Raw genomic sequence first — 23,073 nt, forward strand, 5'->3', positions numbered from 1 at the left:
TTGATTCAGTACTATATCCTTATGCTCACACACATACTGAACATGAGGAAGAAATTCTCCCAATGCACGTAACACTTCCTGATAAAACAGAGGAACTTGTTCATCCATAGGCTTTTTCCGTATCATTAATAGCCCACTCTCTTCACATCCACCATAATCATACAAATACTTCCTAAAGAACCTCTTCCACCCATATTCTTCCTCCCCATATAAATACTTCTGCATCATTTTAATTCTTAATGCTTTTCTTTTCACGTCTATGTCCACTAATTTTAGACCCCCATCTTTATACCCTAGATATTCTAGCCCCTTTGCCATCCCACAAGAAGTTAGAAACAACCAAATTAAGTTATTTTAAAACCCACTCAGGCATCTGAAGCACACCCATGACACATAAACATTTAGATATCAGTAAAGAATTTGTTACCACTACTTTTCCTTTCAATTTTAAATTCCTCCATCTCCAAAATGCCAAAGTTTGTTTGATTTTATTTAATGCACCTGTCCAAGTCCTATCACATGCCTCCTTTTCATCAATGCCCAAAATAACTCCCAGCGCTTTAATATAGCCATTAGCTCTTTTAAAATTATATCTACACTCATTATCATTCACTAGCCCCATATACAAGACCTCAGTCTTTTCTACATTTATCTTAGCACCTGATGCTTTCCCAAAGAGCTCAAAACACTCCATCACTCTATTTACACTTTCAACATCTCTAACAGTGATTGTAGTGTCATCTGCATATTGCTGCACAATGCTGACTCCACCACCTGGAATGGAAACGCCTCGGATCTGGACGTCTGCTTTAAGGAGAGCCACCAGAGGCTCAACCGACATACAATATACAGTGGGGGTAAAAAAGTATTTAGTCAGCCACCAATTGTGCAAGGTTTCCCACTTAAAAAGATGAGAGGCCTGTAATTTTCATCATAGGTACACGTCAACTATGACAGACAAATTGAGAAGAAAAAAAATCCCGAAAATCACATTGTAGGATTTTTTATGAATTTATTTGCAAATTATGGTGGAAAATAAGTATTTGGTCAATAACAAAAGTTTCTCAATACTTTTGTTACATACCGTTTGTTGGCAATGACACAGGTCAAATGTTTTCTGTAAGTCTTTACAAGGTTTTCACACACTGTTGCTGGTATTTTGGCCCATTCCTCCATGCAGATCTCCTCTAGAGCAGTGATGTTTTGGGGCTGTCGCTGGGCAACACGGACTTTCAACTCCCTCCAAAGATTTTCTATGGGGTTGAGATCTGGAGACTGGCTAGGCCACTCCAGAACCTTGAAATGCTTCTTACGAAGCCACTCCTTCGTTGCCCGGGCGGTGTGTTTGAGTTTGAGTTTATTTTTACAGGGACAGTGCACATTAATCAACGTTTCAGTAAAAGTGCCGGTTTTAGCCAGCCGGCTCATTTTCAACCGCAGTCCCTGGGCAGGTTATTAAAAACAATTACAATATAGACAATAACAAAATAGAACAAGACATAGCATACAGACATGGCAACATAGGACAAACAAGACGTAGCATACAGACCGAGCAACATAGAACAAAAAGCAGCAAGACAAAATTCATAAAAGCAACAAAGTGTTTCCACACCTCACAAGTTATAGACAACAGACATGGAAAGCGGCAACACACAGCTAGGGACCATGTTCACAAATCTGATTGACCTTTAGCCATGTCTTCAAGCATTTTGTGAAAGTGTGATATGTGGTGCAGTTATGTGTGTCTGATGGCAGTGTATTCCAGACATGGGAAGCTCTCACAGAAAAAGCGGATTTACTAAAGGTGCTTTTCCTTAGGGGAACTACACAGTCACCTCTCATGGCAGACCTTGTGGATCTGCTGCCATATGTTTGGGTTTTCTGTTTAACAAAAATACTGAGTGGAGGGGGAGCCAAGCCATTTAGGATCTTGAATACAAGACATGCATCGGTGTATTGCACAAGATTTTCCCAACTCAGGAGCTCATGCTTTCTAAGGATGTGACAGTGATGATGGCTATTGGGCTTCCTATCAAGCACTTTGAGAGCCTGTTTGTAGACAGACTGAATAGGTCTTACTGTTGTACAGCAAGCTTGGGCCCAACTAGTCAAGCAGTATGTTAAGTGGGGGAGTATCATATATTTGAAGTACAGTTTTGCTACCTCTGTAGTCAAACAATTTCGTATAAATCGGAAATTAGCTAGGTTGAATTTGGTTATTTGAATTACCTTTTTCACATGCTTTTTAAAAGAGAGGTTGGAATCAAGTATGATGCCAAGGTACTTAAAATCAGATACCCCCTGGAGCTTCTCCCCTGACACATAGACTTCTGGCTCAGCAGCATCTGTTGCCCCCTTTGTGAAGAACATGCAAACAGTTTTTTTCACATTGAGATGCAAACACGAGTCACTGAGCCACTTTGTAACCTGGACCATTACAGTAGTGAGTTCTTGTGCAGCTTGTTGTTTGCTCTTTGCATGCACATATATCACTGTATCATCTGCATACATTTGAACTTCAGACCCAGAACAGACAGAAGGCAGATCATTAATGTACAGGCTGAACAGGAGGGGCCCCAGTATTGACCCTTGGGGCACACCCACATCATAGCTAAGAGTGGGCGACAGCTCATTGCTCACTCTGACACACTGAGTTCTGCCTTCAAGGTATGCTTTCATCCATCTCAAGGCATCGGGGGAAAAGTTGAACTTGGACAATTTTGTGATGAGAATCTCATGGTTAACAGTATCAAAAGCCTTCCTTAGGTCCAGAAACACAGCCCCAACAACGCCCCCTTTGTCCATCTTGGACTTCACATTTTCCAGAAAAAAGCAGTTGGCCATTTCTGTGGAGTGTTTCGCTCTGAAGCCAAACTGCATGAAATTTAATGTGAAGGGGCTGTTGTTGAGGTGGGCAATCAGTTGTTCTGCTACACACTTTTCAACAATCTTTGGCACCACAGGTAGTATACTAATGGGCCTGTAGTTACTCACATCAGCAGGGTCGCCTGATTTAAAGATGGCCGTTATTATGGCCGACTTCCATACCCTTGGAAACACCCCGAGACCAATAGATGTGTTGGTGACCTTAGTAATGGGGCCAATGAGTGACTCTTTGTAGTTTTTAAGAAAGGTAGAGTCCATCCCAAACACATCTTTGGCTTTAGAGTTCTTTAGTGAGCTAATCACCTTGTCTACCTTTGACTCAGAAACCTCCCTTATGATGAAGACAGGTTGAGCATCATTTACTAGCACTGAGCCCAAGAAACCAGTGGAGGGGTTCTGTGTCAGTACCCTGACAGAGTCAATAAAGTAGGAATTGAAGGCTATTGCTATTTCGACTGCATCCTGTGTTAGATTGTTATTCACCATGATTTCTAGTCTTTTTGCAGTGTTACTATGGTCTTTCCCTGTTAACTTTTTTAGATTCTCCCAGATCAGTTTAGAATTTCCCTTTGCTTCACCAATTATGTTAATAAAAAAGTTTGCCTTGGCCTGTCTGATTTCTTTCATCACCTTATTTCTCAACATGGTAAACCTACGTCTGTCATGCTCTAATTTGGATCTTAGGGCTATTTTTAGATAATAATCTCGTTCTTTCATCAATTTCCAGATTTCTCCATTTAGCCAAGGAAGAGTGCTCTTTTGGCCAGGTTTGGATTTGATTTTCTTTAGGAAACCATTTAATGTAGTCTGGATTGTGGATAGAAAAACTTGACTATCAGCTTCCACGTCTGCATAGGACAAGAGATCATTCCAGTTAATTCCCTTAATTGCATTTTCACAATAGCTTAATTCACTCTTAGGTATTCTTAGTTGATCAGGCTTTCTAACAGTAGAAAGGTTAAACCTGCTCTTAGACAGCTTTCTGGCTATAAGTGTCAGATTATGATCAGATAGCCCAGTAACCATATTGAATGATTTAGTCACTCTGGTTTATTACTGAACACCAAATCAATCTGTGTTTTAGAGCAACAAGTCACCCTGGTTGGCCCTTTAACTAGCTGTGTAAGGTCAAAGGTATTAGTGATCCGTTTGAGGGTTTTCCTACAACACTTGTCTTCATAATTAATGTTAAAATCTCCCATTAAGATGACCTCTTTCCCAAAATCACATTCCCTAAGCATGTTATTAAACTGATCAAAAAACACACTTTTGGTGGAAGGTGGCCTATACATTCCAATGAGGGTAAAAGACATTTGGGGAGACAGTGTAATGTTCAGGCCAATACATTCTAGTTCATTATCACATGACCACTCAATTTGTTTACATCGGATATGTTCTTTAATATAAATCATCACACCCCCCTCCTCTTCCTTCAGTCCTGTCTCTCCTGAAAACATTGTAGCCAGGCACAATCAAAGCAGCAGATGGAGAGTTTCTATGGAGCCATGTCTCTGAGAGGCAGAGAAAGTCAAGGTTGGAGTCTGTGAGTAGATGTTGAATTTGATCACTTTTTGGAATGACACTACGAATGTTCAAGTGCCCCCCCCTAGTAGTCCCTTGGGCTTAGCTCGTGGGTCCCAGATGACTCGAGAGTGATTGACACATTGAAAAAAATTAAATTTTCTATGTTTTCTGACGGCTGGGTTTAGGCCGTTTTGTTTCGTTTTGATTAGGGGGCAGTTCGGTAGTGCAATTAACAATCCCTCCCGCCTGCACTGGATGCGGGAAACTAATTAAAACAGCTTGCATACCAGAAGCAGAGTCAGGGATCGCATATAGCGACTTTGGTATGTTTGAAGAGTCAAAATCCATCCTGGAGCCGGGTGAGTCGAGAGAAACCACAGGACCATAGCACTCACCCACCTCCACAGCGGCGACGATCAGTGGACGAGGCCATCCACCACCCTCCACTCCGGTGCGTATCGCTGGCTCGGTGATGTTGGGCCCAGGATTGAGTTGCACATCCCCGGAGAGCAGGAGGGTAGTGAACAGGTAGTTTAACAGTTTCCGATAAATGTTGGACTTGTGTTTGTTGCGCCTAAGCGGTTCAGTAGAATAAGGAGCGAGGTAGACTTGGCCATTATTCAGAACATTATGGTATGCTGTGTACTGTCCGCTCCCGTGGAACGGTGAACCAATGTGTTTGTGTTTGGTGTTAATATTCTCCGGTAGTAGACTGATTGTGTCATCCCAGCAAGGACACACTGAGATTATCAGTAGAGCAGCTACATAACTGACAATCATGGCAGAGTACTGGAGATAAAACACATAATTGCGCTTTAACTCTTTGCATGAGTTACTTAGCTGGGGTCGGCGTACACCTGATGGTTAAGATAAAATTACAGCATTCGAATGAGAAGCGGCACCTGCCACACCACCCTGTCTTCCGTCCGCCATTGTGAAGTGTTTGGGATCATTGTCATGCTGAAAGACCCAGCCACGTTTCATCTTCAATGCCCTTGCTGATGGAAGGAGGTCAGTGGTCTTGTATGTCTTCCATTTCCTAATAATTGCTCCCACAGTTGATTTCTTCAAACCAAGCTGCTTACCTATTGCAGATTCAGTCTTCCCAGCCTGGTGCAGGTCTACAATTTTGTTTCTGGTGTCCTTTGACAGCTCTTTGGTCTTGGCCATAGTGGAGTTTGGAGTGTGACTGTTTGAGGTTGTGGACAGGTGTCTTTTATACTGATAACAAGTTCAAACAGGTGTCATTAGTACAGGTAACGAGTGGAGGACAGAGGAGCCTCTTAAAGAAGAAGTTACAGGTCTGTGAGAGCCAGAAATCTTGCTTGTTTGTAGGTGACCAAATACTTATTTTCCACCATAATTTGCAAATAAATTCATTAAAAATCCGACAATGTGATTTTCTGGATTTTTTTTTCTTCTCAATTTGTCTGTCATAGTTGACGTGTACCTATGATGAAAATTACAGGCCTCATCTTTTTAAGTGGGAGAACTTGCACAATTGGTGGCTGACTAAATACTTTTTCCCCCCACTGTATGTACCGCAGCCTGAGCTTCCAAAAAACCTGAAATATCATAACCCTCCAACTTATCAACTTTTTCCAGCTCCATTTCAAGTATTTTATTCAAAGCTATCCTCTCCCTCTTTAATAGAAAATTCCTCCGTCTTGCATAGTTAATACTCAACCCTCTAATCTTCTCTTTTAGACCCTCCCACCACAATCCAGTATTAAGACGTTTAAAATCACTCAATATTTCTCTATTAATACAATCAGAAATCATATCTGTCACGATCGTCGAAGGATTACACGAAAAAAACAAAAAAACGATAACGTGAAGTCCTTGGTTAACAAACATAAACCAACACGGAACAAGATCCCACAATACACTGTGGGAAACAGGCTGACTAAGTATGGTTCCCAATCAAAGACAACAAGCAACAGCTGATTCACGTTGGCTCTGATTGAGAACCACACCGGCCAACATAGAAACACAACTGACTAGAATGAGAACATAGAACAAAAACACAGACTCTACACACCCTGGCTCAACATATTAGAGTCCCCAGAGCCAGGGTGTGACAGTACCCCCCAAAGGCGCGGACTGCGACCGCGCCTAAACATAAACCGAACAGGGGAGGGCCGGGTGGGCATTCCTCCTCGGAGGCGGTTCCGGCTCTGGGCTTGACCACCAGCCTCCAACAATCCCCCCGTAGCGCCCCTGGTCCGGTCTGGCCCCGCTGGCTGGAGCTGGATTGGACATCGGTGGAGCGGATTGCTTAGGCTCCGATGTGGAGCAGCTGACCGGTACCTGACCAGGCACCGGTGACCCAGGCACAGGCTGTGCCGGACTGACGACGCGCACCACAGGCTTGGTGCGGGGAGCAGGAACAGGCCGGGCCGGGCTGGCGACGCGCACCATTGGCTTGGTGCGGGGAGCAGGAACAGGCCGGGCCGGGCTGGCGACGCGCACCATTGGCTTGGTGCGGGGAGCAGGAACAGGCCGGGCCGGGCTGGCGACGCGCACCCTTGGCTTGGTGCGGGGAGCAGGAACAGGCCAGGCTGGCGATGCGCACTGTAGGCTTGGTGCGGGGAGCAGGAACAGGCCGGGCCGGGCTGGCGATGCGCACCGTAGGCTTGGTGCGAGGGGCAGGAACAGGCCTGGCCGGGCTGGGAACACGCACTACTAACTTAGTGCGGGGAACGGGTCGGGCCGGACTGGGAACACGCACTACTAACTTAGTGCGGGGAGCAGGAACGGGTCGGGCCGGACTGGGAACACACACCACTTGCTTGGTGTGAGGAGCGGGAATGGGTTTCTTCATAACCCTCCGCTCCCTCAGCTGCCTACTCAGTTCCTCTCGCCTTGCCTCTACTCTCTCCTTCTCCCTTCTAGCATCCAGTAGCTCCTCCCTCTGACCCACTAACTCCTGCTCTCTCCTTACCAATAGCCCCCTTAACCTGGTGGCCTCCTCTCCTAACCTCCCAATACGCCCTGTGGCTGCCTCCTGCTGCCCCGTCGCCCATGCGGTGTGCCCCCCCCAAAATATTTTTTGGGGTTGCCTCTCGTCCATCCGACGACGACACTGTTGACGACGTTGCTCCTCTCTCCGGCGCGCCTCCACCGTCTCCTCCCACGGACGGCGATCCATCCCGGCCTGGATTTCCTCCCAGGTCCAGGACCCCTGCCCTTCCAATATCTGCTCCCACGTCCAGGCTGTCTGCTCCTGGGCACGCTGCTTGGTCCTATATTGGTGGGATCTTCTGTCACGATCATCGAAGAAGGAGGACCAACGCGCAGCGTTATTTGCAAACATACTTATTTATTAACTGATTACACTAACAAAACAACAAACGATAACGTGAAGTCCTTGGTTAACAAACATAAACCAACACGGAACAAGATCCCACAATACACTGTGGGAAACAGGCTGACTAAGTATTGTTCCCAATCAGAGACAACAAGCAACAGTTGATTCACGTAGCCTCTGATTGAGAACCACACCGGCCAACATAGAAACACAACTGACTAGAATGAGAACATAGAACAAAAACACAGACTCTACACACCCTGGCTCAACATATTAGAGTCCTCAGAGCCAGGGTGTGACAATATCAATATATTTTCCTTTTAATAGCTCAGCATTCAAACACCATACTCCACCCCCTCTAGAAGGCACACTAGGACCCAGCATGAACCCAAGAGAGGCATGATCACTTCATACAAAATCATACCTAATCTTGTGTGTACATATTGCACAACATTTTCAACCACTAAACAATAATCTATGCGGCTTTGCCTGAGACCCTTTAAAACTACCTGCCTCCTTGAAAAAAAACTCTCTGACCTGGATGCATTCCCCTCCAAACATCACTCACACAATGATCCTAAATTATCCCCAACAATACTCGCCTTGACATGTCAGAGCGCAACAAAGTACTCCTTGACGTGTCCAGTTTAGTCAATGTAACGTTAAAATCCCCAACCAATATACATTTACCCACACAATGTTTCTCAAGTGCCTTAAAAAAATACAGCTCGGTCAGTATCATCTATTAGGTGCATAAACATTCAATAAAGTGTATTGCACATTTTAGAAATTCAAATGTAACACTCAAAAGTCTACCCTCTTCATCCGCATACACTTGCCTAATATTCTGCACACTTTCCCTCTTAATTAATATAGCAACCCCACACTTCCTCTCCCCACCATTATTATAATAAATCAAATCCATCCATCTCATTCTTACTCCATCCATCATACTATCAGTCCAGTGTGTCTCTTGGAGGCATGACATATCAGCCTGTAGCAGACTCACTGTCTGTTCCAACTTTTCCATATTTCTTAATCCATCAATATTAGCAGATATAACACTCACCATAATTTAAAAGTATTATGTTGATTGTTTCCATCATCAAGACCCAGTCTTAATTTTTTTTCTTCTTCTTGATCTTGCCCTGCCTCCTTTCCTTTGCTTCTTTCCTCACCCTTTGGACTTCACCCGAGGACACTTCACCCTCAGAGTCCTTCCTCTTCGCGGATTCACCCTTCACATCCATACTTTCAGGAGTAGTGTCAGGTATAACCCCTTCCGTGATCCTCATCTCCCTCACCTTCAGATGTTTCCGTGTTCTGCTCCCCTCCTCCTCCACCCTCAGGCTCCTTTCCATCTGTGAAGTATCCATTTTAAGAATTCTACGTCCATGCTCGCCCCTATTCCATCCCCATCCGCCCCAGTAGATTCACCATCTCCTCCTCCTTCACCATCCTTGCCTCCTTTTTCCCTGTCCTCCATGGCGTTCCCCCTCCTCCACACTCTCTTCTTCCATCTCCTCCTCCTGTTGTTCCATGTCTTCACCATCTGTTGGCCCATTACACGTACAGCGCATTCCTCTCTCCCCACATCCATTACATGGTCTCTCCTCTCTCTCGACGCTCTCTCTCAACGCTCTCTCTCGCATAGTGCCCTCGTACTCCACATCGCCGACATAGAAAATCAGGACAGTCCCGTGCCACGTGTCCAGACTGAATACAAATTCGACACACTTTAACTTGTCTGTCGTGTATCCCCCGAAAGTACTCAGTCCCCTCCAACGTCTCGAACTTGGTAGAATATGGTAGTGAGCGCACCACGCCTGTAAACCGGACTTTACAGAATCTTGTACCATCAGCGATCTCTGTTCCTGGCCATAACCTCCTCTTCATCACTGAAACCGCCGTCACACCGCATCCTTCCAATTTTGCCATGACAGCATCGTCACTAATATACACTGGTAAATTCATGAAGGACACCACCAGCTCATCCGCTGAAATGTCCCTCGCCATTACCGTGCACGATTTGATCTTCAGACCATCCATTAACCTCTCCTTCCCATGGACATGCGACATCGTTATCTCGTACTTCTGATCACCTTTCAATCTGCACCCTGTCACCGTTCCAAAGGCCTCCTTTATCCCTCTCAGCAATTCCATCATCGTACATTTTCTCCATGTCCAGTACTCTTTGTCTGTTCCCTCGCGTTGGTCATTGTAGCCATTGTAATCCGTCCAATTAACTAAATATTTCTCCTTTCTGTCTTTCCCCCAACAGCAAAAGCTGCTAGGGGAGAAACAACTCTACTAATAAATCAAAGACAAATTTGATTCCAAATAATTCACCAAACAAATGATTGATTTCAAAACGCAGCAAACAATTCCCTCTCCTCCTCCTCCAATACCAACGTGCCTGTAACCACTTCCTCAATTACCGAAAGGGGCGTATTCAGGCTGGTATGCCCGTAAGCGAGGGAACAACACATCTGCCACACTGATCCTCAACACGGGGGCCCCTCAGGGGTGCGTGCTCAGTCCCCTCCTGTACTCCCTGTTCACCCATGACTGCATGGCCAGGCACGACTCCAACACCATTAAGTTTGCCGACACAACAGTGGTAGGCCTGATCACCGACAACGATGAGACAGCCTATAGGGAGGAGGTCAGAGACCTGGCCGTGTGGTGCCAGGATGATAACCTCTCCCTCAACGTGACCAAGACAAAGGAGATGATTGTGGACTACAGAAAAAAGAGGACTGAGCACGTCCCCATTCTCATCGACGGGGCTGTAGTGGAACAGGTTGAGAGCTTCAAGTTCCTTGGTGTCCACATCACCAACGAACTATCATGGTCCAAACACACCAAGACAGTCGTGAAGAGGGCATGACAAAGCCTATTCCCCCTCAGGAGACTGAAAAGATTTGGCATGGGTCCTCAGATCCTAAAAAAATTATACAGCTGCACCATCGAGAGCATCCTGACTGGTTGCATCACCGCCTGGTATGGCAACTGCTTGGCCTCCGACCGCAAGGCACTACAGAGGGTAGTGCGTACGGCCCAGTACATCACTGGGGCCAAGCTTCCTGCCATCCAGGACCTCTATACCAGGCGGTGTCAGAGGAAGGCCCTCAAAATTGTCAAAGACTCCAGCCACCCAAGTCATAGACTGTTCTCTCTGCTACCGCACAGCAAGCGGTACCTGAGTGCCAAGTCTAGGTCCAAAAGACTTCTCAACAGGTTCTACCACCAAGCCATAAGACTCCTGAACAGCTAATCATGGCTACCCGGACTATTTGCACTGCCCCCCCACCCCATCCTTTTACACTGCTGCTACTCTGTTAATTATTTACGCATAGTCTCTTTTTAACTCTACCCACATGTACATATTACTTCAACTACCTCAACAAGCCGGTGCCCCCGAACATTGACTCTGCACCGGTACCCCCCTGTATATATAGCTACCCTACTGTTATTTTATTTTACTTCTGCTTTTTTTTTCTCAACTTTTTTTGTTTTATTTTTACTTTTTTGTTAAAAAATAAATGCACTGTTGGTTAAGGGCTGTAAGTAAGCATTTCACTGTAATGTCTGCACCTGTTGTATTCGGCGCATGTGGCCAATAACATTTGATTGATTTGAACTCTTGGTACACTAGATAAAGTAAATGCGTCACGTACTCTGAAAGGGAGACAAACAAGTATTCACTTTGTGACACAGACTGAAGAAGCTCAAACCTTGCTTACATTTCCAGCCAACATATTTGAGTCTTGTGGGGGGAAAAGAGGGCATATCCTATGTTGACTTATGACAAGTTCATGGACTAGGGCCCTATAAAATAGGCGTTGCGGACTGAATCACGGAATCCAGACATTAAACCGAAATTCAACAATATTCAGAAATGTATTGAACTTAGTAGGAAATCAACTAAATCTATTCAACTTGTTAGAAAACGCATTCATTTACCTAAGTGAATCATAAGACATTAACAAAATGTATCAGTGATTGGTATTTCCATGCCACTTAATGAACCGGCACAGGAATGCCCCTCTGTGTGCGGTGCGCGCTTATGTCTACACTTTGTGTAGCCGTTAGCGATGATGCTAATGATAAACTTATTCTGGTAAGGAAGGAATGGCTTTCCCCAAAACCTTCTCAAGTAAATGTTAACTTCAAAGTAGCGTATGCCTGCCTGGCAGAATTATAACGCGATAATTTGCATCAATCCAGTGGCCATTTGTTTGGCAAACTCTGCAATCACATGAGCGCTACAGCAACACCGCTTAACCAAACATTTACATTTTAGTCATTTAGCAGACGCTCTTATCCAGAGCAACATACAGTTAGTGAGTGCATTCATTATTTTTGTAAATATATTTTTTTCATACTGGCCCCCCGTGGGAATCGAACCCACAACCCTGGCGTTGCAAACGCCACGCTCTACCAACTGAGCTACCTCCCTGTAGAAACAAAGGTCTCTTCTTCTTCTTCTTCTTCGATGAGGGTTAACTGCGGTTGGCATCCAATTTGTTGTTGCATTAGTTGATTTCCTACTAAGTTCAATACATTTTTGTAATTAATGTCTGGATTCCGTGATTCAGTCCGCAACACCTATTTTATAAGGCCCTAGTCCATGAACTTGTCATAAGTCAACATAGGATATGCCCTCTTTTTCCCCCCACAAGACTCAAATATGTTGGCTGGAAATGTAAGCAAGGTTTGAGCTTCTTCAGTCTGTGTCACAAAGTGGATACTTGTTTGTCTTTCTTTCAGAGTACGTGACACATTTACTTTATATAGTGTACCAAGAGTTATTCCCTCGCTTACGGCCATACCAGCCTGAATACGCCTGATCTCTTCCGATCTCGGATGCTAAGCAGGATCGGGCCTGGTTAGTACTTGGATGGGAGACCGCCTGGGAATACCAGGTGCTTTACGATTTTTGTTCCACTAGAGAGTACTCTTGTGTCATGGAGCAACTGCCTTTTATTTATCACCCTAATAATATCATGTCTTTTTATTGGACTAAATGCAGTTTGTATGTGCTGCCCTGCCCTGATCAAATTAAATAATAGACAGTGCGTTTCCCTCAAAATATAGGCAGTACATTCAGCCTTTGTTTTTAGTCGGTTCATTAAGTTGCATGGAAATACGAATCACGGATACATTTTGTTCGTCTTATGATTCACTTAGGCAAATGAATGCGTTTTCTAACAAGTTGAATAGATTTAGTTGATTTCCTACTAAGTTCATTACATTTTTTAATATTGTTGAATTTCGGTTTAATGTCTGGATTCCGTGATTCAGTCCGCAACGCCTATTTTATAGGGCCCTACTCCATGAACTTGTCATAAGTCAACATAGGATATGACCTCAAGGAGCAGTCTAGGAGACTGTCAATGTCGGTGGTAGTGGTCCTCTGTAGCTCAGCTGGTAGAGCATGGCGCTTGTAACGCCATGGTAGTGGGTTCGATCCCCGGGACCACCCATAAGTAAAAATTTATGCACACATGACTGTAAGTCGCTTTGGATAAAAGCGTCTGCTAAATGGCATATTATTATCATAGTACATTAGAGCACTAAAAAATCCCTTCGATGGATTGCCTGATTCCGTTTTTTCCCCAAGTTCCCTTTTCTCCTTTTAGATTTCCCCGTTGACCGTTTGTCCCTGTTTTTGCAGGTTTTCGCTCTCAAAAGTACACCTTTTTAATAGCAAAACAGCACAATTGGATGTTCTATGTCCACAACAATGTTTAAACCCTATCAGGAGAGCATTTTTAAGGTCTGGAAAAAATGGAAGACATTTAGATTTTGGGGTGTAGTTACCTTTTAAATGCAAGCGTGCACCAGGAAGAGACCTTTAATATGCGGAGGCAGTGAAGAAAAGTAGAGGAAGAGGGGTCAAGGGAGGAGGGGAGTGGTGAGAGTAGGAGATATGTACCAGTACAGAGGGATAGGCAAGAAAGTGATATATGTTTCAGTAAGATTGGATTTTTAGCATTCATAGCAATGGTTATTAATTGTACTGCAGGGATGGAACGCAAGTCAAAGAAAAATGAGGTTGTGGTGGCAGCTGCAGAGACTTGGGTGTGCCAGACTTGACATCAGAATAGTTACAGGGAGTGTTAAGTGGTGATGTCCCATCATTCCAGGTTGAGGGCATGAGGTAGGAGTGAATATTTTAAAATAGTGGAGAAGGGTGGGGTTAATTATTAGTAATTATTTTGAAATTTATTTTTCAAGAAAAAGATTAGGGAGCTATACTCCAATCTAGTAATAATAATAATATGCCATTTAGCAGACGCTTTTATCCAAAGCGACTTACAGTTATGCTTGCATACATTTTTGCGTATGGGTGGTCCCGGGGATCGAACCCACTACCTTGGCGTTAAAAGCGCCGTGCTCTACCAGCTGAGCTACAGTAGGTGGCAGTAATGCAACAAATTGGATGCCAACCGCAGTTAACCCTCATCGAAGAAGAAGAAGAAGAAGAAGAAGCCTTTGTCTGTAATGGATATCAAGTTTTGGTACATTCAACAGATAATTGACATGAATGTCCATGGCTTTAGTGTCCACTGGGTAGTTTGTGGCGGCAGAGCTGCAGGCTCCACCTTTCCATCACTCTGATTGTTGATCCATGTCCCAGATGAACTTCAGAGTCACGTCCTTCATCCGCTCCTCATAGACCTGGTCAAACCTCTCACTCTGGGCCACTGTAAACATGTTCTTCCACTCCCCGATTTTACCTGTCACAGCACAACCAACACGTCATTATTCAGAGTAAGAATATTTATAAACATTTTTTTTTTCTCCCAATCTCAGGCCCATATTCACGAAGCATCTCAGAGCAGGAGTACTGATCTAGGATCAGGTCCCCCATGTCCATGTGATCTCATTTATTATGATCTAAAAGGCACAACTGATCCTAGATCAACACTGGTATAGAGACGCTGTGTGAATACAGGCTCTGACCTTTGCGTAGGAACTGCCCCTTTTTGAGAATGTCCTCTGGTATGAACTCGTAGTTGGCCTTGCGGTCGTGTTTCATGTTTTTGAACGTGGCTTTTTCCACTATCTTGTTGATGTCTGCTTCAGTCAGGTCCCGCTCAAGGAAGCGGCAGATCTTCAGCACGGCTGTCTTCAGATCCTGAGAAAGGAGGAACATGTCCATTATAGATGGAACCCTGTGCCTGAGGTTGGTCAAGTGGTGAAGTCCACTGCCCTCGGCGCACATGCAATCCCCTGCCTGTGTGGGATCACACGCCGGCCCCACAGCACTTCTACACACTATGTCCTCTGTCTGTCTCCCTCTTCATTTCATGTCCATCCTTGTTAATAAAATTGGAAAATTTAGACCAAAAGATTGGGGATAGGCAAGCCAGGCTGGTTGGTTGTCTCTAGCTAGCTACCCAGTAGAGCAGAGGTCAGAGGTCATAGGTGTAAGATGAGTCTGTAATATCTTACCATGATCATGTCCTCATAGGTCAGAAACAGGATGTTGTACTGGTCTCTCTTACTGTGCCACTCTCTGATGTGGTCAAACCAGGACGAAGCGCCAACTGTAGGGCCATAACATGGTCATAACAGGCTGCGTCACCAAGGTCATTACAGTATTCATGGGTTGGTCAAAAGTAGTGCACTATACTATATAGTGAATAGGGTGACGTTTAGGACGTAGCCTGTCAGGGTTATAACAGGCTGTTTGCGTCCCAAATGGCACCCTATTCCCTATATAGGTCACTACTTTTGACCAGAGCCCTATCGGCCCTGGGGAAAATTAGTGCACTATGTAGAGAAGGAATATGGTGCCATTTGGGACCCAACCATGGTGTTATATGAATGATGTCTTTACTCTACCATTCCCTGCTAACCACTGGTCCAGAAAGTCCTCGAAGCTCTTTGGGGTCTCAAACATGGCCCAGTTAATACACCAGTGATAGTAGGAAATCACGTTGTCCTTTGGGTTCCGCATCACATAGATCATCTGAGAACAAGAGAGACATTTACAGCCCTGTGGGCTCTGGTCAAAAGTAGTGCACTGTATAGAGAAAAGGGTGACATTTGGGATGCAAACCATACAGTAGGGCCTCCATCTTCCCCTCCTCTGCCTACCTTTGCCTTCTTGTTCCTCAGGCCTGGGGGCATGAGTACGGGGTGAGGTGGGAGGCGAATAGCCGCAGGTTGGGGCGTAAGGAATAGTCAGGGCGTTTTTCCATATACTCCAGCCATGGCATCATCTCCAAGTTGTTGGGATAGACATCACCCATCTCTGACTCACAGATAGAGGTGATGATCTGCTGTGCCCAGATCGTTCCTACAGGTCAGCATCATGAAAGGTGTCAGTCATAGAGCTCTTGGGAGCGACATGGTTAAAGGGGATTCGAAAAAAACAACGAAGCAGTCCCCCTGCCAGAGCTGAAGGGGCTGGAGTAAAACAAGCATTAAGACAGTTGAACTATGTCATGTCTCATGAGAAATGTATAAGTTATATTCCCCAATTGGTAGTTACAGTCTTGTCCCATCGCTGCAACTCCCGTACGGACTCGGGAGAGGCGAAGGTCGAGAGCCATGCGTCCTCCGAAACATGACCCGCCAAACCGCACTTCTTAACACCCACTTGCTAGAGCGCGATGGGACAAAGACTTCCCGGCCGGCCAAACCCTCCCTTAACCCGGACGACGCTGGGCCAATTGTGCGTCGCCTCATGGGTCTCCCGGTTGCGGCCGGCTGCGACACAGCCCGGGATCGAGCCCTGTAGTGACGCCTCAAGCGCTGCAGTGCCTTAGACCGCTGCGCCACTCGGGAGGATTGAAGTTATATTTTTCAAGAGAAATGGATATCACTCATTTAAAATTCCAAAGATGGATGTTCCAATCCCGGATTGTGCCTTTAACTTTCTAAAAGGCAGTTTTTATACTCTCTAGCTGTGACAGGTTTCTCTCCTCACTGATGACCTAAACAGAGCAGGGATCTCAACCTTTTTCATGTCAAGTACCCCCAAGTATGATAAGTGTCTGGACCATCTCAAACGCTGTTTATCCATCCAGTAGATTTGTCACTCACCTGACTTAGGGTAAGTGACCAGAAAGATGTCACTGTCCCGGATCTCAAAGGTCTGCAGGGAGTCAATGTACTCAGCGGTTACCAAATCCTTCGCAAAAACATAGTCCTTGTATTTGACCAGGTCATCGGTGAGCTTCTCCATAATAATGATAGTTTTGTATATATATTAGTATCTACAGTGGATATGAATAGCTATGATGCAAAGAACCAAATGAAGTTGGAATACAGCACGTTTAGACTTTGGAACCTGTGGTAAGGTTCACAGAGTTATTAGGAGGAGGGTTCACTGACATTGCAATAAAGTACACTCCTGAGTCATCATTCTAACGCTACGACATGTTACTGAAGTTTAAACACAGTAACTAACTCCACTCGGTGCAGTCAGTCAACTACTCCTCTTCTTCGTGCATGTAAAAAGACAGACTGAACCCACATACAGTGCAGTCGGAAAGTATTCAGACCCCTTGACTTTTTCCACATTTTGTTACGTTACAGCCTTATTCTACAATTGATTAAATTGTTCCCCACCCCCCACCCACATCAATCTACACACAATACCCCATAATGACAAAGCAAAAACAGGTTTTTAGACATTTTTGCAAATGTATTATAAATAAAAAAAACTGAAATATCACATTTACATACAGTGAGGGAAAAAAGTATTTGATCCCCTGCTGATTTTGTACGTTTGCCCACTGACAAAGAAATGATCCCTCTATAATTTTAATGGTAGGTTTATTTTAACAGTGAGAGACAGAATAACAACAACAAAATCAAGAAAAACGCATGTCAAAAATGTTATAAATTGATTTGCATTTTAATGAGGGAAATAAGTATTTGACCTCCTCTCAACCAGAAAGATTTCTGGCTCCCAGGTGTATTTTATACAGGTAACGAGCTGAGATTAGGAGCACACTACGCCGTGAAGGACTGAAATCCTGCAGCGACCGCAAGGTCCCCCTGCTCAAGAAAGCACATATACATGCCCGTCTGAAGTTTGCCAATGAACATCTGAATGATTCAGAGGTGAACTGGGTGAAAGTGCTCTTTGGCATCAACTCAACTCGCCGTGTTTGGAGGAGAAGGAATGCTGCCTATGACCCCAAGAACACCATCCCCACTGTCAAAACATGGAGGTGGAAACATTATGCTTTGGGGGTGTTTTTCTGCTAAGGGGACAGGACAACTTCACCGCATCAAAGGGACGATGGACGGGGCCATGTACCGTCAAATCTTGGGTGAGAACCTCCTTCCATCAGCCAGGGCATTGAAAATGGGTCGTGGATGGGTATTCCAGCATGACAGTGACCCAAAACACATGGCCAAGGCAACAAAGGAGTGGCTCAAGAAGAAGCACATTAAGGTCCTGGAGTGGCCTAGCCAGTCTCCAGACCTTAATCCCATAGAAAATCTGTGGAGGGGAGCTGAAGGTTCGAGTTGCCAAACGTCAGCCTCGAAACCTTAATGACTTGGAGAAGATCTGCAAAGAGGAGTGGGACAAAATCCCTCCTGAGATGTGTGCAAATCTGGTGGCCAACTACAAGAAACGTCTGACCTCTGTGATTGCCAACAAGGGTTTTGCCACCAAGTACTAAGTCATGTTTTGCAGAGGGGTCAAATACTTATTTCCCTCATTAAAATGCAAATCAATTTTTAACATGCGTTTTCCTGGATTTTGTTGTTGTTATTCTGTCTCTCACTGTTCAAATAAACCTACCATTAAATGTATAGACTGATCATCGGCTTAGCACCTAAAACCCTCACATTACAGTCATTTAGCAGACGCTCTTAGTGAGTGCATACATAATTTTTTGTATTTTTCATACTGGCCCCCCGTGGGAATCAAACCCACAACCCTGGCGTTGCAAACACCATGCTCTACCAACTGAGCTACATCCCTGCCGGCCATTCCCTCCCCTACCCTGGACGACGCTAGGCCAATTGTGCGCCTCCCCATGGGTCTCCCGGTCGTGGCCGGCTACGACAGAGCCTGGATTCGAACCAGGATCTCTAGTGTCACAGCTAGCACTGCGATGCAGTGCCTTAGACCATTTTGTCTTATTTTGTCTTTTTACATTTCATGTCTTATGATTCACTTAGGTAAAATGAATTCGTTTTCTAACAAGTTGAATAGATTTAGTTGATTTCCTACTAAGTTCAATACATTTTTGTAATTAATGTCTGGATTCCGTGATTCAGTCCGCAACACCTATTTTATAGGGCCCTAGTCCATGAACTTGTCCTAAGTCAACATAGGATATACCAGTCTGAATACGCCTGATCTTGTCTGAGCTCGGAAGCTAAGCAGGGTCAGGGCTGGTTAGTACTTGGATGGGAGACCGTCTCTGAATACCAGGTGCTGTAAGCTTTTTGCTCCACTAAAGTGTACTCTTGTGTCATGGAGCAACTGCCTTTTATTTAACACCCTAATAATATCATGTATTTTTATTGGACTAAATACAGTTTCTATGTGCTGCCCTGCCCTGCCCTGATCAAATGAAATAATATACAGTGCGTTTCCCTCAAAATATAGGCAGTACATTCAGCCTTTGTTTTTAGTCGGTTCATTAAGTTGCATGGAAATACGAATCACTGATACATTTTGTTAATGTCTTATGATTCACTTAGGCAAATGAATGCGTTTTCTAACAAGTTGAATAGATTTAGTTGATTTCCTACTAAGTTCAATACATTTTTGAATATTGTTAAATTTCGGTTTAATGTCTGGATTCCGTGATTCAGTCCGCAACGCCTATTTTATAGGGCCCTAGTCCATGATCTTGTCATAAGTCAACATAGGATATGCCCTCTTTTTCCCCCCACAAGACTCAAATATGTTGGCTGGAAATGTAAGCAAGGTTTGAGCTTCTTCAGTCTGTGTCACAAAGTGGATACTTGTTTGTCTCCCTTTCAGAGTACGTGACACATTTACTTTATATAGTGTACCAAGAGCTGTTCCCTCGCTTATGTCCATACCAGCCTGAATACGCCTGATCTCTTCTGATCTTGGAAGCTAAGCAGGGTCGGGCCAGGTTAGTACTTGGATGGGAGACTGCCTGGGAATACCAGGTGCTTTACGATTTTTGTTCCACTAGAGCGTTGTCACGGCCCCTCTGCAGTGCAGGGGCGGTTCCTCCTGCAGGCAGAGGAGGGTCGTTAGTGATTGGAGTTGGTGTGATTGGAGCCACCTGGGCTCAGGGTATTTAAAACTGCTTCACTAACCCCCCTCTCTCTCCCTGCTCCTCCAGGTATGATCCTGTTTGTTTGTTTGTTCCTTTGTAGGTTTACTTAGTTTCCACTCAGTCATGTTCACACACACACATATTCATGCATCTTACCTACACCATGACATTTCCACACCTCATGCCTTTTTATTTGTTTAAAGTTAATTGTTTTTGGTTTACAATAAAGAACCTTTTGATTGGCCTATACCTGTTGTTCACGTCCCCTCATTTTTGCCACAGGCTATGAGCCGGCCTGTGGCAAGTGGGGGCTTGTCTGTAAGTTAAAGTTAATTATACTGTAGTCTTACTTTAGTGTTTTAGTTTACTTTAACATTTTGTCATAGTTGGTTTAGTTTTGTCTAGATTGCCTTTGCTTTATTATTGATACGTTTGTTTATTTGTAATTTGGCTTATTTGACTTGTTTTATAGTTAATTTGGGTTAGTTTAGTTCAGATTGCCAAATGTTTTGTTTGAGGGGATGTTTTGGTTGGGCCAATATTGTTGGAGAGAGCGTTGAGAGCCATGTGTTCTTTTGGTTTAGTTAATTTGGTAGTTAAATTTGGGTAGCAATTCACTCTGGGTTTTTCTGGGTTGTTGTTCAAGTGGGAGTCCTCTCCTGTTCAGGTTTATCAGCGAGTGTCAGTAGGAGGCTCGTGGGGTTTTGTTTTAGGTGGCAGTGAACGTGGGTAGAGCTTCCCTTTCCCTTTTTCCCTTACGTCGGCTCGGGGAGCACCTCCGTGGTTATGGAGGGGGCTGCCAGTTTCTGGTTGTCTTTTCCACTCCACTGGTTTTGTGTGCATAAAACCCCACCACATGTGACTGCCACGAAGACTAGGGCCAGTTAGTTAGTTGTTTTTGGAGGATAGTGGGGTGTGGCTCTTGTCCTTGAACCCAGACTGACAGCAGGTGAATTGTGTATTTGTTTTTGTTTTGGAGCATTTGTAATGGTTGTATTGGTTGAGTAAAATGTCTTATATTCTGAGTGGTTTTGTTCAAGCTCCTTCAGAGGTAGCTTTAGAGTTGTGTACTAAGGAGCAGTTAATTGAAATTGCTGAACATTATCAGATTGAGATTGTTGATAAAAAAATTAAAGAGACTGTTAAACCTAAATTAAAGCAGGGTCTTATGGAAATGGGTGTTTTTTTCTTTGTCAATCTGCTAGTAGTGAGGGTACAAGTTTTCAGTCTAGTCCTTTGTTAACTTTTGAGCAGCAGAGGGAGCTGTTGCAAATGCAGTTGGAGAAATGCTAATAGACCAGAGGGACTACCACAGTTTGACGTTTCACGGAATCTTTGTTTGTTGCCTAAATTTGACGAGTCAGATCCAGACACATACTTTGCTTTATTTGAGCGTATTGCGGAAGCTGGAGCTTGGTCAGATTTGGACATGACTATGTTGTTGCAATGTGTACTTACAGGTAAAGCGCGTGAGGCTTTTGTAGCACTGAGTGTAGCTGACAGTAAAGTGTATGATAAAGTTAAATCAGCAGTTCTGAAGGTCTACGAGCTTGTGCCAGAGGCATATCGTCAACGTTTTCGTTACAGGAAAAAGTTAGATTCACAAACCTATTCTGAGTTTGTTTGTGATTTGACTTCTGCATTTAATTGTTGGTGTACAGCTTCTGAAGTTAGTACTTTTGAGGGTCTGTCTAATTTGATTGTGTTAGAACAGTTCAAAAAATTCTGTCTGACCAGGTTGCTACATACACGAATGAACGTAAAGTTAAGTCTCCAGGTGATGCAGTAGTCCTTGCAGATGAGTACAGGCTAACACATAAAAGCCATTTGAGTCAAACAGTGACATGTACCATAAAAATAACTTCCCTTCTAGGAATAGTAGGTCACCTTATTTTGGAGCTTCTTTTCAAAGGCCTCAGCAGAAGTTTGGGTCTGGAGGACTTAAAGCACTGGTTAATGCTAATACCTGTCGCTACTGTTTAATTGAAGGACATTGGAAAAAAGATTGTCCTCTCCTTAAATCAAAAAAAGTCGGGTCAAGTTAGACCTGCTGTAATGGCAGCTCCTGTTACAGCCTCTGACTACCAGTTTTTTCAGCCTCTAGTTGAGTTTGATTCTCAGTCTTCCCACGGTGATTTTTCAGCCTTTATTTCAGATGGTGTAGTGTCCCTGGTAGACGGCAACCAAAATGTTTCAATCAAGATCTTAAGAGACACTGGAGCTTTTAGATTATTTTTATTTTGGAATCTGTGTTGCCGTTCTCTAAGGAGTCTGATGCTGGCAGATGTGTAATGGTACGTGGTGTGGGTTTAATTCCACTCTCCTTTACATGAAGTTACCCTAAAATGTGGTCTGGTAGAGGGTGATGTAGATGTTGGGGTTAGACCCCAGTTGCCAGTAGAGGGAGTACACATGATTTTGGGGAATGACTTGGCGGGTAGTAAGATGTGGGCAGATGGCAAATTTAAACATCTTTATGAAGCAACCTTCAGTGTCCCCAGCAAGGATATCTCCAGATCTCAACTGTGTGTCTCCTAAGGTATGTCCAGTTTGTGCTGTTACCCGCGCTGCCTCTCATAATAATGTTGAGAGTAAGCCAGAATGTCTTGAGTTGCCAGTCAAACTCCAGACAGAACAGTTGACTAGTTCTAGAGATTCATTGATAGCTGAGCAAAAGGCCGACACTACCTTGGCTGATCTGTTTGATAAAGTTGTTCCTGATTCAGTGGTGAGGAATAGTGCTCAGTGTTATTTTCTTCTTGATGGGCTGTTGGTCAGGAAATGGGTTCCACACTATGATCAGGGTCTAGGAGAACCAGTCTTTCAAATAGTTGTGCCTACTACTTTGCGAAATAAAGTGTTGCAAACTTCACATGATGATGTGGCAGGTCATGTGGGTGTTCGTAAAACTTATAATGGTATACTCCATTATTTTTTCTGGCCACGTTTAAAGCGGGATGTAGCTCAGTTTATTGAAACTTGTGATACGTGTCAGCGCACAAGCAAGCCAAACCAGGTTTTAAAGCCAGCACCTTTGTGTCCAATACCAGCCGTAGGTCAACCTTTTGAGCATCTTATTATCGATTGTGTTGGGCCTTTACCACGGTC

General features: G+C 44.3%; 3 pseudogenes; 2 read left to right on the top strand and 1 right to left on the bottom strand.

Annotated features, from left to right (window-relative positions):
• Positions 1–12,541: 12,541 nt before the first annotated feature.
• On the top strand, positions 12,542–12,660 carry LOC123490154 (annotated as a pseudogene).
• A 1,549-nt stretch (positions 12,661–14,209) lies between these two features.
• On the bottom strand, positions 14,210–17,021 carry LOC123481360 (annotated as a pseudogene).
• A 2,724-nt stretch (positions 17,022–19,745) lies between these two features.
• Positions 19,746–19,864, top strand: LOC123490155 (annotated as a pseudogene).
• Positions 19,865–23,073: the final 3,209 nt, after the last annotated feature.

The sequence above is a fragment of the Coregonus clupeaformis genome, unplaced genomic scaffold (assembly GCF_020615455.1).
Source record: "Coregonus clupeaformis isolate EN_2021a unplaced genomic scaffold, ASM2061545v1 scaf3522, whole genome shotgun sequence".
NCBI classification, from domain to species: domain Eukaryota; kingdom Metazoa; phylum Chordata; class Actinopteri; order Salmoniformes; family Salmonidae; genus Coregonus; species Coregonus clupeaformis.